Genomic DNA, 16,053 nt, shown 5'->3' with positions numbered 1-16,053 from the left:
ACTGTAACTACCAGTCTCTGAGCTGCTTTTAAGCTAGCTCAGATTTATATACACTTCAGTCAGCCACATTCTCGATGTAGCCTTGGAGACCCTTCACAGTGTCCTTTTGATTTCTCTTGGTCGTGCTTACACTATGTTGGGATTTTTTGTGGTTTTCTTTTTCTTTTTTTTTTTGTATCAAAGATGATTTGGAAAATTGTTCAGTTTTAAATCTAGTAAAATATAAGAAATTAATTTTACCTCCTCTTCTCATCTGCAAAGCCTGAATTGTGTACTTATAAGCATAAATTTGCTTCTGAACATGAGTTTGTGTTGAACTCCTTGTGGATTCTCACTCGTCAGCTGTGTTGCATGTAGCTGTGCTGGTTTCAGAAGGAGCTAACGCAAAGCTTCCCTCTCCCCAGGGAGGAGAGCTGCTGGTTATGCGTGTGCTGAGCAAGGCTGTACCTGCGCAGATTTGAAGGATTGGGACCTAGTGAGGATTTCAGCACGTGGGTGCAGATTCCTGGTATTTGTTAGTGATTTCTGTAGTTAAGACCTTGCAGTGGCAGATGTCTTCTAATGTGATCTGAAAGAAGCATTATTTGCAGACCTTGACCTCTTGCAGAAATTTGCTGCCTTGATACATTTGCTGTTGGTTCTTTCTCAAGAATTAGGACTGCTAAGTCTGTACCAGAGATAAAAACCAGGGCAGACTCCTGTGATTGTTATGACAGCCATTGTATGTTATGCTTAGGATCAATATTTCCGTGGTAAAATTAGTTTAATAAGCTGCAGGTGAAATATCAGTAGGTCAGATGAGTACAGTGTGGCCTAGGTAGCCACTACTCAGGTATGAGATACATCTGAGAAGAGATGGCCTGCTTCCTGGTTTTAATATTTAGCAGCTGTGGGCTAAATGATGAAATAATTAATATAAACTAGATCTCAGCTTCTGTAAGTTACCTTGGCTTGATTAGCTGCTGGTGAGTTACTCCAGCGTTAGACAGTAGCTGAAGACGGGAAAAGATTGTACCTTCTGAGTATCTGTGTGACAGCTGGGGCTTTCAGGGGGTAAAGGAAACTCTGAGAAATGAGGAGGACTTTGGGATTTGGCACAATGCTTTGGCCAGTGCCAAATTCAGTTTTTTTCCTCCTAAGGAACATTTCCCACCCTTACACTGGGTACCATGGCTGTGTAATTGCTGTCTCCCCTTTTCAGATAGGCTGTCCAGGGAGCTGCAGGGAGCTTCCCTGTGGCGGTGATGGCTAACTTCTTAAAAGCCCTTTTCTTTGGGGAGCATTGGAAGCTGTGCTGGCTGCCAGGAGGAGGAATCTGACTGCAATGAAGCAAAAGGAAGATGTTAACATCAATTTTAACACGTTTCCTTGCACTCGGGAGAGGCAGTCTTTGGGAAAGCAGACAGCCCGTATAGTGGCCGTGGTGGCACTGCCACAGGTTTCCTTACATGTTATTAGATCTCCTTACATGTAGGCTCGTTCACTAACGAACAGCAGAAAGAAATAAAAATTTAGGTCTGGCAAGTCACTGTCAACCAGACATCCTTTTGCATCTACTAAGGTGCAGAGCATAAGTATGAACTTACCTGTTTATTTTAGCAGTTTAAACATTTTACAGAAGAAAACAGCAAGAGGGAGATGACTTTTCATTAGTTGAACACATTTTGTCAATCCCTCAGTCTTTGTTCCTGAAAAACCATGGAACAAATAAAACCTTGATAGAAAAACTATTTCAATCGAGTACATCAGGTTGTGATCAGAAGGTAGATTTATTTATACAGGAGAGCTGCAGCTTTATTTTGTTTCTTAATTTCATCCATATGTGAGGTAACTATAAAAGAGGTTTTTTATTTTTTAATGAGAGCTTTATCAGAGGCATTTAAATTGCAGCTATGCTCACCAAAATGATTGTTTGAAATACTCTAAACTTACATGAGAAAGAGAGAACTGCTTATGTGTGATCATAACTGTAAACCTGTTGGCTTTGCTAACTAAAATATCCATACTGGTAGTTTGAGTCTGTAGAGGTGGTGACACTGTGAGGAGGTGAGCATGGTAAGGCAAGGATTAAAGTGAGCTGCAGAAGCCTTACCTAGCAGTGATGCTCCAGCCCGCTGAAGACAGGGCCACTGCTACGCACTTTTCCACCAGTTCCTTCAGAGCTCTTGAGGCCAACCTTTTACCTTTGCGATTAGCACTAACCTTAAAAAACTTTCTATTAAACTTTGCAGTATGTTGTTGTCTAAACCACAAGTTCCAGAAAATGAAATAGGGTCATACATTGTACAGCTAAATTGTGTAGAAATAGGAGAATGCTCCCTTGAGTTAATCTGATGGAAGTGAGGATGCTTTTTGGTAAAGGTTACCAAGCATCAGATAGAGCCTGACTCTCATTCTGTATGCGCATTTATCTTCTGCTATCTCTCTAATTAATGCTTCTGTGCTGTGCTGGGCAAGAGGTGCAGGTACCTTTTGAAATGCTAATGCTCCAGTGGAATATCCTGGTTCTCTGTCAGCTCCGGAGAAGCTGCAGCAGAGGTCAGCAGCGAAAGGTTTGATAAAACTTCTGCCTCCCACTGACTTACCAAATTTCAGCCATACAGAGACAACAGACTTCAAACAGCTGTCTGCCATTACGTGTCTTTTCTCCATTCCTTGCTGTGGGGGCTCACATTCCCTAAAAAGGTGAAGCGGTATGTTTTGTTCCTCTGTGTAGCCCAAGTGTTTTCAGGATCCTCAGTGCATTTTTTCCTCTGCGAAATGTTATGTAGCTTATCAGTGTAAGGGCTGAAAACCTGAAGAAATTTGATGACTATATTTAAGGTACTCAAACACACCTTCACCAAAATAAAAAAAGGGTCAGAAGTTTGCTCAGTGGCTGCTCTACAGGCAATCAGAGCCCAGGATAGAAGATATTTTCATTAACCATACGGGAGTCAACTTTGCCTTTCAGTAGTTGTGTTGTCATCAGATGTTCTGGTTTCCTGCTTAAGACTTCATGTGTTCTCAGTAGGTGTTTTTAAATAGATTTTTATGTGGCAATTCACCTTTTATGGCTGGTCTTCCTCAAATGGATAAGTGTCAAGATGTCTCTTTTCAGGCCATGAAACAGAAAATTAATCCATAAAATTATTTGTATGTGGAAATCAGAAAAGAAAATGCAGGCCCAAACAGGAGAAGCATAATTAAGACTTGAAAACCTGTAGATTTCTCCTTGCCTGCTTGGAACAGGTTGCTCGATAAATCTCTTCTCATTGCACTCGTGAGTCACTGTGTAGAAAGGGCTCTAAAGGATTTCTGCTGCAAGCTATTTACTGCAGTTTCAAGCCCTGAAGAAGCAAAGGGCTTCTTCAAACTCAACCTCTCCTGCATAGGTCGTCTTCCTATGGAGACGACCCTAACTTCCCTTACGTTTGGAAGTACGTAAACAGATGCTCAGAGCAGGTACATAAGGTACTCAGGTGAGGGTAAGTAAATTATGGAAGCAAAGAAATCCCAGGGAAGGTCTTTCACATATAACTGCTTACTGTTTGATTGTGCTTGACTTTTAAGCATTCTTACTGGTGTGTAAGTTCACAGAAAGGATACGTAGAGTTAAAATACTAGTCATCAAAGCTGACTTTTAAAATTGTATAATGAGATTTCAAGCTACACTGTAGGGGTTGTTAGTAACTGTCTAATTAGGAGAAAAAATATAATATGCGTATTCCTAGCTCTTCTGGGAAAGAAGAGAAATTGTTTATCTTGTCTTGGAAAAGTTTGTTCTCACATTGGAGCAGCAAAATCCAACTTTGGTGGCACTCCATGAAGAAGCCCTGAGCTGGCTCTGGCTTCCAGGGCTGCCTTTTTGAGACTAGATCTCAGTTTGTGTAGTTTTGTGACTCATTCAATGTAAATTTACCAGGTTTTAGATCCCATCCCATCCCTTTTGGTTCCTCACATGCTGTCTAAAACGTTAATAGTGAACAGTTTACCTTTCTCTAACGTAGTGGCTGGTTTTCCTCAATTCTTAGGGCAAATTCTGCCATGCTTTGACATGAAAAGAGGGAAAATGGTTTTGGGTGTCTTGTCAGCCTCTATCTTCTGTTAGTCAGATACCCTCAGCTGTCGGAGGGAGTCCTGGTTGCATTGCTCATCTTCTCTTCCCCTTTTGCCGGCCTGGTGTCCTAGAAGACTAGAGGTTGGCACTTCTGGATGAGTAGTTATGCTCCCCTAGCTTTTGTCCTGCGCGTGGTGGGTTTTTCCTGGAGTACCTGTACTTACCTGAACACAGGAGGGTGTTCAGCACCATGGAAAACAAGCGAGCAGTTCTTAAATCTTGGAGCATCATTTTATTTTGTGCCGTATTGATTGTAACTGGAGAACAGTTTCAAATATTGGCAATTAAAAAGAAAAATGCAACAGTTGCAGCTATCATTAACACTTTGTCACTGAGGGGTGAGGTTTTGAGGCAGGGCGTTAGCTGCTTGATTTTTGTTAATGATAAAGGGAGCTAGTTGGCTGTCCCCAGCAGATGTCCCCCTGATGTGTGCTTTGCCTAGCAGTTTGAGCTGAGGGTAATATGTTCTACAATTTATTTCAGATACTTTTTTTTTTTTATTATTTGCAAGGTGACACTGCATACCAGGCAAGCATAAATGAATGCATTATTGCCCTCATATCTTCACATACTTTTATCTTTTTCTTTAAATCATAACGTTTGCAAATAAAATAATACTTTTATGCTCTTTAACACTGAGCTCTTTAAAAAGTAAGGAGAAAAGAAGCTGTTCTCCAAGGTTGCCAAATATCACCAAATACTTTTAACCACAGAGCTACCTGACTGTAATCCACAGATTTGGTAACAGTCTGTGCAAAGAATTCTGGCAGGGTCACACAAAACTGCTATCCGTGTACGGCCTGATGTATGGATATACTTGCTTTCTTTGTTAAATTGGGGTCTGCAGTACTGTTTTTGTGTCCCGTCCTGTGTCGTCGTGTGTCCCGTCCCGTCCCCCCCATTATTTTTTTCCTCCAAATCTTGTTAAATCTTGTCTGGACTTATTGTAATGTACAAAATGTTGTTTGGGAATTATGTTCTGTGTAAACAATTGCATAATGAACATTAGGGTTTATTAAGGTCTTGGAAGACAGGATAGGCACCTGGGGTTTTTTTGTTTGGGGTTTTTTTTTTTCTTTCTGAATTCATACAGCAACTAGCACATCATCATTATCAGTGCTACCCTAATACAAATATCATATAGTGATAAGGGAGGCTTTGTGGGTTGAAATAACAGTGATGTGAACCATGGAGTCAGAAAAAGTAAGCTAGCTGACTTCAAGAGAGTCTTGATTGGGAAGTAGATGGTGGAGGAGGCAAGGACTGTGCTTTAGCTGTTTTTTAAAGCCCTGATGATAATAAGTTATGGAAGCCTTAGTGTGATCTTTTCAAGGTGAACCAAAACAAAATGCTTTTTTATGGTCAGTTTGAAGTTCATTAATTGTATTGGTATTTAGTGTTTGGCTTCTGAGCTTCAGGTGTGACCCTTACTTGTGGTAACCTTGCAGGTAATACTGAGAAGGTATTTATAGATTGAATAGACATTAACTCTGAATATATCTCGCAATCTGACATTTCTCCTTTCCCCAGGAACTCACCTCTGTACAGCTAGATGGGACATCCGAGTGTGCTGCTTTGAGACAAAATATAAATGGTGTCTATTTGTGCTGTACCTGTCTCTGGGAGTTAAAAAGACACTTTGATCTTCACAGCAGTTAACAGTATACTTTTGACAGACTTAAACAGACTTAACACCTTTCTGATGAGAACAGCCCTCAGTCACCCTTCTAGTCAAGACCAACAGTCAGGAGGGCAAGCTTGACAGTGCATCTTAACAGATAGCAAATGTAGATTTGGGGGCATTAATTTTTGTTTGTTCGGTTTTTTGTTAAACTGTGTTTTTAATATTTATCCTGAAGTAATGCTAGAGTGCTTTATCTTCTGTATTCCTGATTATGAGATGCTTACGAAAGTCAAAGCTGACTTTAGTGACTTTGCTTCATGTTAAGTCTGCAGCATTTTATCTTCGCTGTATTTTTTCTACTGGGAAGTAGCTTGTGTGTGTCTGTTACTCTGGGGTAAAAGGCACCAGTTTTGAAATTTATTTTTAGTAGTGGAAAAAAAAGCATAGGGAACCCACTCTGTGCCCTCGAATGATACAGCTGGGACATGTACGGCTTGTCTGCGTGGTATTGTTTTCTGTGCTGTAACTGAAGGAAGCAAAGGGTACAGCAGATACTGCCTTTAAATGTTCATGTCTCTGATGTTAACATTTGTTTAAAAAAGGTTAATTGCCAACAATTATGTGCTAAAAGAGCTACATCAGAAGAAAAGTCAATAGTACTAGGAAACTGTAACTTTGAATTAATGATAGAACTGAACAGTTATGCCAGAGCAATTTATTTAAGGAGGCAGCACAGTTTTTATTATAAACTGCTAAAGTGTGATGTGTTGGCTTTTTTTTTTCTTTTTCATAACTGTATAAAAAGGCATATTTACCACTCCACACTGGATTCTTCAAGTGAGTGGATAAAGAATCAAGTATTCTGATGTTTTAAATTTAACATGCTGTTCATTAGTGTTGCATATTTAAAAATAAAACTGCTTCTTGAATTAAGCTGTGTCCACTAGATGGGTTTCTTGAAGGCAAAAGGCACAGTTGTGCTTACTTAGCATGAGAACCTCAGAGTTTAAATAGCTTCTATTCATTTTGTAATCTGTGTCTATGGTAGGAGTCGATTACTGTTTTATGGTACTGGTGACTAAAATTTCATTAGTGTATCTTGAAACTATGGCAAACTTGCTGGAATCTTTTTTTCCTGCTTTCCAGCCCAGCATCCTCGGAGTTCCTAAAACTGTTCAGTCAACATTCAGCCTTTATCCAATTTGGATGAATCCCCTAGCTGGGATCCATCTCAAAACTTCTGAGAAATAGTGCTGTTTTTTCTTGGTAAGCTAGCTAAACCTTTAAAGGTTTCATATTGAAACTCTGTTTTGTTTTGTTTTTTTTAAACTTATATACACGAAACAGTCTGCTATGGAAGTGCCTTCAGGTCCTTATCTGAAAGCAGTCTTGGCCCTCCTGACTCCACATTCATTTTAGGTGGATGCCCTGTGGCTCTGAAATACCCTGATGAGAACAACAAAAAAAAAAAAACAACAACAAAAAAGAGCAACAGCCTAAAGCCAAACAAACAAAAAACACCCTCAACCCCCAAAAAAGGAAAGAGAATGAGAAAAGAAAGAAAAACTCTGGCTGGCCCAAAGCCTCTGAGGTTTTTTTGTTGCTCAGTGCCTGGTGGTATGCTGCTTGACAGCTCTAGAAAAGACTTGGTAGACTAGGCTGATCTCACGTGGATTTTATACTTTCGGTGCCATTAGGATTATGGAGTTGGCTCACTCTTGATAAATGTCAGTGTAAAGCAGCTGAGCTGGTCATGACCTTATATGCATAGTGATAATTAATAGCTGGTAAAACATGGTTCTGAAATGCAGTATACTGCCTCATCTGGGCTGTTTAGAAATTAAAATTTTAAATTGCACTTTGAAAAGGAATCAAAGACATCTTTTGCCATCATGGGCAAAAAGATAACCTCCTTCATTAAAGGATATGTGCCATATATGTCACTGAAATATATGGCATCTTCAATGCAGTTATGCTACAGAGTAAGAATTATTCATTAATTTGAGGTCAGAGGGTAGGAAAGCATGACTAATATAATACTTGATTTTAATCCGTACTTTAAATAAGGGTGGCTGTTTTAAATTTTATGGAAGGGCCTTTCTTGTTACTTTTTTCTGACATAATTTCTTACACTTACATAGTAGTAAGCTTGATCTGTGATTCTCCAGAGCCTGTTCTCCTGGACTAGTCTGTACCCTGGAGTAAACACAAAACTATACCAAAGCAAACAAGTGAAAACCAATTATTACAAAATACTCCTAAGTTACTTTAGTATGAGTTTTTTTCCCATATGTATCTCTCAACTATTTCCCCTTTTTCTATATCAGCTAATGCTAGTCTTTTCTGAGGTTAGTCAGTCTAGGACAACTTTTCACACAATGACTCTTCTGCACTTGTGTTAATTGGAGAAGAGCTTTGACTCAGTCCTGCTCACCTGAATCAGGCAATTTGTTCCACAGAACTCAAAAGGACCAAGTCAAATGCAGCTTTTGACTCTTGACTGAACGTTGGCTTGCTTTTGTTGGTTTGCATAGTCAATGAGCTACGAAGAGCAGCCATCCTCTGAAGGCAAAGCTGAAACATTTTATGATGTTTGTGAGGCAGACAGTGCAAGTTGAGATATACCCATGATGGATATTTTTTAAATTCATCAGGAGTGACTTTCTGCATTTTCCTTGTTTCTGGTGTTTCTAAAAGGGAAGGAGAAGAGAAGAAGAAAGAATTCTTCTCTTCATGTTCATTCATGTGAGGCTTAGACTTTCTGAAATTTTGAAGTTCCCAGACACGATTCCTTGCTCTCTATTAGTCACTTCTGGCTTTGTGGTGGCTACAAGTGAACTATTTAGAGAGGATGTTTTGAAAATGGACATAGCGCTTCCTGGCAGAGGAGGTGCATTCAGGCAGCGTAGCCAGGAGCCCTGGCAGAGCACATGGGAGGTGCAGCCGGGAATCTTGTTTCTTTTGCTTGTAAAAATTCAGATGGAACTTCAGCTAGCTTTTGTCATGGAAATGGTTTTACTTTGAATGAGAACAAAAGCTGTGCAGGAGCATTTGATTCCGAGAAGATACTTCTTGGCTAATTCTGCTCCCAGTTATGTCTCTTGAAGCACTCAGGAGACATGGTTGATTATTTAAAAGCACTGCAGTCTGTAGTTAATAAACTAAAAAAAAATGACAAAGACACTTTCAGATTTATGTACCGCATTTCAGTAAGATAAACAACCTTAAGACATCGGCTTTTTCATCAGAGTGGATGTGTGTGTCACACCAAGTTGGCTTTTGGTGACAACTGGCTGTTGTTTTTCCTGCCCAACTTGCTGGGACGCTTCCAGGGCTTGCATTTGGGGCCACCACTGTAAGCTTAGAGTGCGTGTACTTTTAATGGCTTTGTTTCAGTCAGGAAGAAATGAAAGGAAAATAACAAATTGAAAGAGAATACCTGTAGTTTTTTAGGCTTCTTGTATTCAGTAAATATTTCATTGGGAAACTTGTGGAAAGGTAAAAAGGCAGCAATTTAAAATTTAAATTTTGAAAACATGGTATTTTTTTGTACATTGGAAAGGTCAGTCTCACAATGAAGGAGCAAATCTAATTTTCTGTTTAGTTTTTGTTGGTTTTGAATTATACTGACTTGGGCATATAAAACAGAGCACTGAAGCATTTGCATTTCTTCTAGTTGGTTTCTGTGTCCTCAACAAAACCCTATGCAGAAGGGACTGTCCTTCTTCCTGCTGCAAGTGTGGCAGCATCACTTTTGGAGAGATTATTTTTAGAACATATCCTTTTATAACAGCTTTAGTAATAGCAGAGAGCAGTGAATTTGAAATGCCGTAGTTGCATGTGAACCAGCTCACAACAATTGTACTTACCAGCTTCTGCTGAAGCAGCTTTTGGTTTTCAAAGAAAATGGTGGCCAGTGACCACGAGTCTCTTGAAATTTTTGAACAGAGCCAGAACGTGAGATTTTTGTAAGTTTTACTGATGTGAGGAGTTTGTAGACCCTGCAGCATTCTTCTAAAATCATGTGGAAGAAAAATATGTCCCAATATGCTTTGCCCAATTCCTCGTAACTCAGCTTGAGCTGTAAACTAATTTGTTGAAGAACTCTCATACCCCTCGTAAAGTATAGTAAACTTGGAGAAGAGGAGCTATGTATTTAGTTTGTTAAAAAACACTGAAATCACAGCTTTAATTTCAAAACTTAGTTCAGCCTTACCTGTTGAAACAGTGACAACACTTTCACCTGTCTTCTTAGCTGCTGCTTAAAACTCCAGGAATTATGCAAGACGGAAAGCTGTATTTCTGTGGGCTTCTTTCCTCAAAAAATATTCTTAAACCTTAAACTGTTCTTTCTGTAGCACAGTTGAAGTTTCATTATGAATTTGATAAGAATTTATACAGTAAATATTTTGAAGCATTCGGCAATTAAAAAAACGACAAGAAGCAAGGTGAGAAAAATATCACATTATTTCTATGTGTTTTGCACCAATACTACTGTACAAATGATGGTTAGGATTTGAAATCAAGTTCTTACACATTTGGTATATCCAAGATACGACTTCAAAATCACTGAGCATTTGGCTTCCATATTTTGGGGGGAGTATTTTTAATAATCAAGGGGAAGAGCAGAAATGAGATGACATCAGTAACAACTAAAATACAAATCTTTGGAACATTTGTGCCATACCAGCTGTCCAAGAAGCATCGTCATCTTCTGACAAACGATATCCTCCGAGGCTTGATGTATAGCACTCAAATATGCTTTTTCAAATACTTTGCTGACTGAATGACACATTAGAAAGATATTTGAGAGTTGTCTTTCTAGAACCATGCAGATATGAGTCTTGCCTTACTGACCCAGGGAGATGTATAAGCATCTAAGTGATGTGTAGCTTAGCGATGCTCCCTCAGCAAAGAAGGGACACTAGGTTTACTGGTTTTACAGTTTGTCTGTTGCCTTACTTTGTACTACCTCATATCAACTCTTGTTTTAACATGCTTTTAACTAACTCCTATTCCCTTGAGAGATTAATGCTTGTACCCCTTAGCACTCTTGAGAAAAGAAATATTAAATGTGGTAAGATGGATTAATTTTTCATTTCACTGCTCATTGCTTTCCTTTCAGCTTCTTGCCTGATTACATCAGTGGTGATTTTGATTCCATTCAGCCTGAAGTCAAGGAGTACTACAAGGTCAAGGTAAATAAAATCTCTTTGAGTTTATGTGTGTTAGAGCATTGTAGGATCCAACCCATTAGTGCCCCCGTTGGTCATGAAGTGATTCTGGCTCTGTTGGTTTCTTTTGAGGCTTCGGTTGTGAAGCACCTTACAAGCTCAGATGTTGTGCTCTGCCTGGCACGGTACTAATGCTTGAAGTAAACACGGGAGGTGCGGTCCTCCCAGAGTCCTGTGTAGGGTGCAGTTTCATAGCACAAACTCAAGAAATAGATCGTACGTTGCTGGAGATTATAGCAACTAGAAACTAGGATAAAACTTCCTGAAAACTCTGTGACTTCTTTTGCTCAGTGAGATACAGAGCAATAAAGATTAACCTCCCATGACTCCCACATGGCTGGCACCCACAGACTTTCTGGAGAGAGTTTCTCTGTGTGATTTTTGCATTATATGACTTTACCTTTTAGCGAGAAGCTGCAGATGGAGACATCTGTCTCTTTCATCACCCACTGAAGCATTGAATTATGCCCCGACTACTTCTGTGCTTCACTAGTGGAGTGCCCTCCTTAATGAGTTTTTGGACAAATTCCTGCATACATTAATTTATTCCCAGTGTAGCCACCGCATTTCCAGTGAGCAACGTAAATGTAAACTCACATTTCTTAGGCCTTAGGGCTCAAAGTTCTGCCTTTAGCTGACTATTTGGCATTTAACGTTTTGCCGGCCTGCCTGTATAGGCTTTTGTGCTGAGCACAGTGCTTTACCCTCACGTCTTGGACAGCAGGTTTCTGCAAATTCAAGAGTTCGCCTCAGTGCACCGGCTTGCATTTACAGCAGGCTGTACTTGCAAGAGCAGTAAGTGTTTGATCCTTGTGAGCTAGTGGACTTAGAGGTCTGTGATGTGTCTGCTGCTAATTCAATGTGTGAGGCTGAAATTTGCCTAAAATCTTCCCTGATGGACGCGGGATCAAATGATTGGGAAAAAAGGTTTCAAAGTGTGAGGGGAGGGCTGGAGGAGTGTATAGGACTGGGTTATAGTCCCTCTCTGAGCACTGTGTGCTTTTTTTCATGTTCTACCTCATTGATTGGAAGGGAGAAGTGTGTGATGGCTGTCCATCTTGCGAGAACAGCTCAAGAAAAATGCTCGGGAATCTTTAGGTTACAGCTTGGGAAGTGAAAATGAAATAAAAAGCTTTGGATTAATGCTATTCATTACAGACAGGAAATTCGTGGTCTGTGAGTAAATGGGGAAATCGCAAAACCCACTGCTCTGTTTGGCATGGACATGGGTATTAATGCCTACATAAACTGCGTGTTGGTTGGCAGGTGAGACTTACCAAAGAATGTGGGTTAAGGATTTTTCAACAGAGAGAGAGGAGATGGAGGAGGTAGGAGGGGGAAGAATACAGGAGGATATGGAAAGCTAACTGGTATTACACTTTTTCACGGGGATTGCTTTTCTGGCCGTATCATGCCTTTTGTCAGCTCCATTGTAGCTGACTGTTGATGTGCCGTTTACATCTTCTCTATGAACGTATAGTGAACCATTCTGCTTCATACAGAGTTTATACACCCATGCAAGTGCTCGGCCGTGATAGGGTGTAAAGGAAGCAGTATTTCATCAGGATTGTAAGGGTGTAATGAAGAGCATAATCTAGCCTGCAAAATCCTTGCCTGGGGTCCTCATACGTGGCTGAGGAAAAAGCAGTTTGACTTTAGGATTTTAAGTTTGGGTGTACATGATAGGAAAAATAATTTTTTGCATTTTTAAATTAAACTTCTGTATTAAAAAAATTAGAATGGTAAATACTGGGTGAGTGTCTAAGGAGATCTTAACCAAAAAATATAATAAAACACAGAATTTGGAAAGAGGCATGTGCTTCTTTTCTTGTAAAGTACCTTGTCCAGTAAAGCACCCTCTGTAGTCCAGGCAACTTCCAAAGTCATGGTCATTTGGAAATGTTGTATGTGATGATGATAGGTTCAGGGCTGCCTAAAACAGGCCGCGGGAGAACTTCAGGTGAGTAGATTGGTGTAGCCAAGCCACTGACTTGAGGGAAGGACAGTGTCACATTGTGAGTTAGGGTTGCTTCCCATGCTGTCCTTCCTCCCTCACTGAAGCACTCCCTCACCCGCATGCAGATTTCACCCAGAGACGGGGTAAGCTGTTATCATTAGATAGCATTACTATATTGTTTGAAGCATTCTCTTTCATCAATTGTCGATGAATGGGAAAATGGAAGAATTGTGTAGTGAAGCTTAGACTGATGTGGTGTTGCCGTTTTCAGTGTACAAGTGGATGAGAATCCACCGAAGTTCCGCCTGCTAACTATCTGATCAGTATTTCCCTGTACAAAGAAAAAGCCCTTTCCCATGCTAGCTTTTGATATTCGTGGTCAGTTACTTTGACATTGGCATGCTCCTACAGCCTTCCCCTTCCCCAGTCTCGCTTCCAAATACTTTTGCTCAAATGGAAAGCCTGAACCATTCTTATCACATTACCTGAAAGCACATACATTTGTCATGTGATGATCACTCCAGTTTCATCTGCCCAGGTTCGTACCAACAATTTCATTAATTAGCTGGACTTCTCTGAAGTTGAGCGTGTTACCTTCAGACAACTAAATATTTATTTTTACTTTGAAATGTGTCTCTGGGTAAACTTTTTCAGGTCATTAGGTCTTCATCACAAAATAACAAGAATATCCACTTACTGCCAAGCTACCCTTCCTGTTCCAGCAGGCAGTGGACTGTCCTGCCTGAATTTTCCTGGTCACATGCACCTGTCCTGAGCTGCTGCCAGGCCGGGGTTAGTAATGACTTACATGGTAGCTATAGCTTTAGATTCGAAACTCACACTTTCTATGTAGAGTATTTTATACTGTAACGCAGATTTTCATGTCTTGCTGCCCCCTGCTTTTTTCCATATATACCTAATGTAACTTATTCCCAAATGTTGCACAAAGGAAAGGTGAGACTTTATGAAGGCACTTACTTGGGGTGAGTCAAGAACTCTGCTGTCTGGCTGTAACATTACTGTGACCTGCAAGGAAGTGCCCCCCCATTTCCATTCCTTTGTACGTGTGTAACCAAGTAATTCATTATGGCCAGCAGAAAGGAGGAGCTATCACATGCATGAAGTGAATACAAAGGAAAGTGAAGCAAGGAGCAAGTGCTGAGAGTTACTCATCCTCTGCACTCCCATCTGCCCTTAAGTACAGGGAAAAGTCATGCCAACTTTTCTATCCCTGAAGTCTGACTCGATTGCTGTAGAGTCATCTTCCAGTTGAAGGGCAAGTGGTGCTGAAGGAGCTGGAGGTTCCTTCAGTATTTCAATTGCAATGATTTAATTTATACCAGGAATTGAAGTGATTTTTTTCTTTTTCTTTGAGTTTATGAAGCTGAAGGTAAGTTTCCCTGTGGTTTTTATAAACATGCTTTAAAATTCTGTTAAGTATTACATTTACAACAGAGTGCCAGTGACCTTTTTTTTTTTTTTTAACGCTACCCATATTGAGAGAAATTAATTCATCATGACTTCTTTTATCTATCTGAAGATAGCATGCCACTGGTTAAAAGGAGTTACTTTTTCATAGTAAAGCTTATGGATGTTAATTATTGAGTTATAAACCATACTCATTTACAAGTGTTCATGTCAAAGACAGCCTAGTGTAGTGCTCAGTAAGAAGGGGGAGTATTAAATTCGGTGTGTGAAACTAATTATGGTTCTCTAAAGCGTTGTCCGTAAGCAGTTGTGTCATCATCACGAAACAATGACAGGCCTGACTCCTCCATCACACCGGCTTCATGCCAGGATGCTGCTACAAGACTCGGAAGGTTTTGTACTTCATTTAAATGACGAAAGCAAGAGCAGATATATGCCATTAGAGGAAACACGGCATACAGATTCCCGAAGCTGAAGGGTTTTACTGGAAGGGACATCTTTAAGCCAATTCCTCTGATGTTTTTAGTTGAGTGAGGATTACATGGCAAGTGTTTCCAATTTCCCTTAAGGAGGATTATCGCCACTGTGTTGGGGAACCTCATATAAATAAAGTTCATAAATGTGAAGCAAATAAATCCATTTTATCTCTGTTAGGTGTGGCATGCCATAGTAGTGAAGAGATCTAAAGGCAAAAGTGCTGTTTTTTCAGTTGCGTTGGAAAGTAATCGTGTAATAGACTTATGGGTGGGATATGTAAGGGATGGGTTAGGCGTGTTATGCTTTTGGGAGAGAATAAGTAAGCATGCATCATAGGTTATTCAGCTTTACTTTTTTTCTGCAGTCTTGCTTTTGCTTCATTGGCTTGTCAAGTAGGTACTTGTAGTCTTTTATTCTTTATATTAAAAAATTACTGATGATTTCCCCCATTTCTTAGAGAGTTAATGTTAAAACTGGATAAAACTGCACCACAACTGGAAATGGAATATCATGTTTAAATTTTCCTTTTTAAATCATATTGCACTGTAAATGAAGGATAAAGAATAACAATTCAACATTCTTTATTCTGTATATTTTGTCATTGTTAAAACAGATATTGAGAAGAGGTTTTGTACTTTCATGATAAATATGCATGTTCATATGATCCCATGATAGATGCACTGGCAGTCTTTCTCTGTATAGTCTGAAGTGCGTTGGAAAAGACACTGCACAAAGCAGTGGTGGTATTTCTGTCATTGCAGTTCCTTCTGTTTCTTGCTTTAGCTGAATGTTTCTATTATTGAAACCTTTTAAACATTACTTTGATGTTAAAGCAGCCATTTGTATTGTTATGCCTCAAACAAGGATCAGTTTCTGAAGTTTTGAGACCAAAGACATTATCTAAAATTATACCAAATCTGTACTTATGCCTAGAAGCAGAAGGTTGAATCCAGTGCCCTTTGAAATCCAGATTATGCTATTTATGAAAAATCCAGTTTGGCTTTTCCACTAAGCAAACTTCATGTGCTTTAAAAGGCTTCTGTAGACTTAGTAGGCTCTGCTTCAGATCTGTAATTAAATGCTGTGAACTTATGTACAAGTCCACTGTTTTTCCTATTCTCTTTTCTTTTTAAGCCCCGTAGAGCTGCTTATTTTTGCAGGCAGTTCTGCAGCTGTAGCACATTCCCTTTCCTTTTCCTATTACATTTCCAGGGTTTAATGGTTATCAGGGCTG

The 16,053-nt window shown here is 39.7% G+C and overlaps 1 protein-coding gene across 1 annotated transcript in view; it reads left to right on the top strand.

Moving 5' to 3' along the window:
- Positions 1-16,053, top strand: part of TPK1 (thiamin pyrophosphokinase 1) — a 261,714-nt gene that overhangs the window by 79,528 nt on the left and 166,133 nt on the right. The window contains exon 3 of the mRNA XM_009321596.1: positions 10,849-10,921. The gene's annotated coding sequence lies outside the window, so the exon portion shown is untranslated. The remainder of the gene's footprint in view (positions 1-10,848; positions 10,922-16,053) is intronic.

This window comes from Pygoscelis adeliae, unplaced genomic scaffold (genome assembly GCF_000699105.1).
Source record: "Pygoscelis adeliae isolate BGI_AS28 unplaced genomic scaffold, ASM69910v1 Scaffold40, whole genome shotgun sequence".
Classification (NCBI taxonomy): domain Eukaryota; kingdom Metazoa; phylum Chordata; class Aves; order Sphenisciformes; family Spheniscidae; genus Pygoscelis; species Pygoscelis adeliae.
The sequence above is the reverse complement of the archived record's forward strand: the minus strand, read 5'-3'. Positions and strand labels throughout refer to the sequence as shown.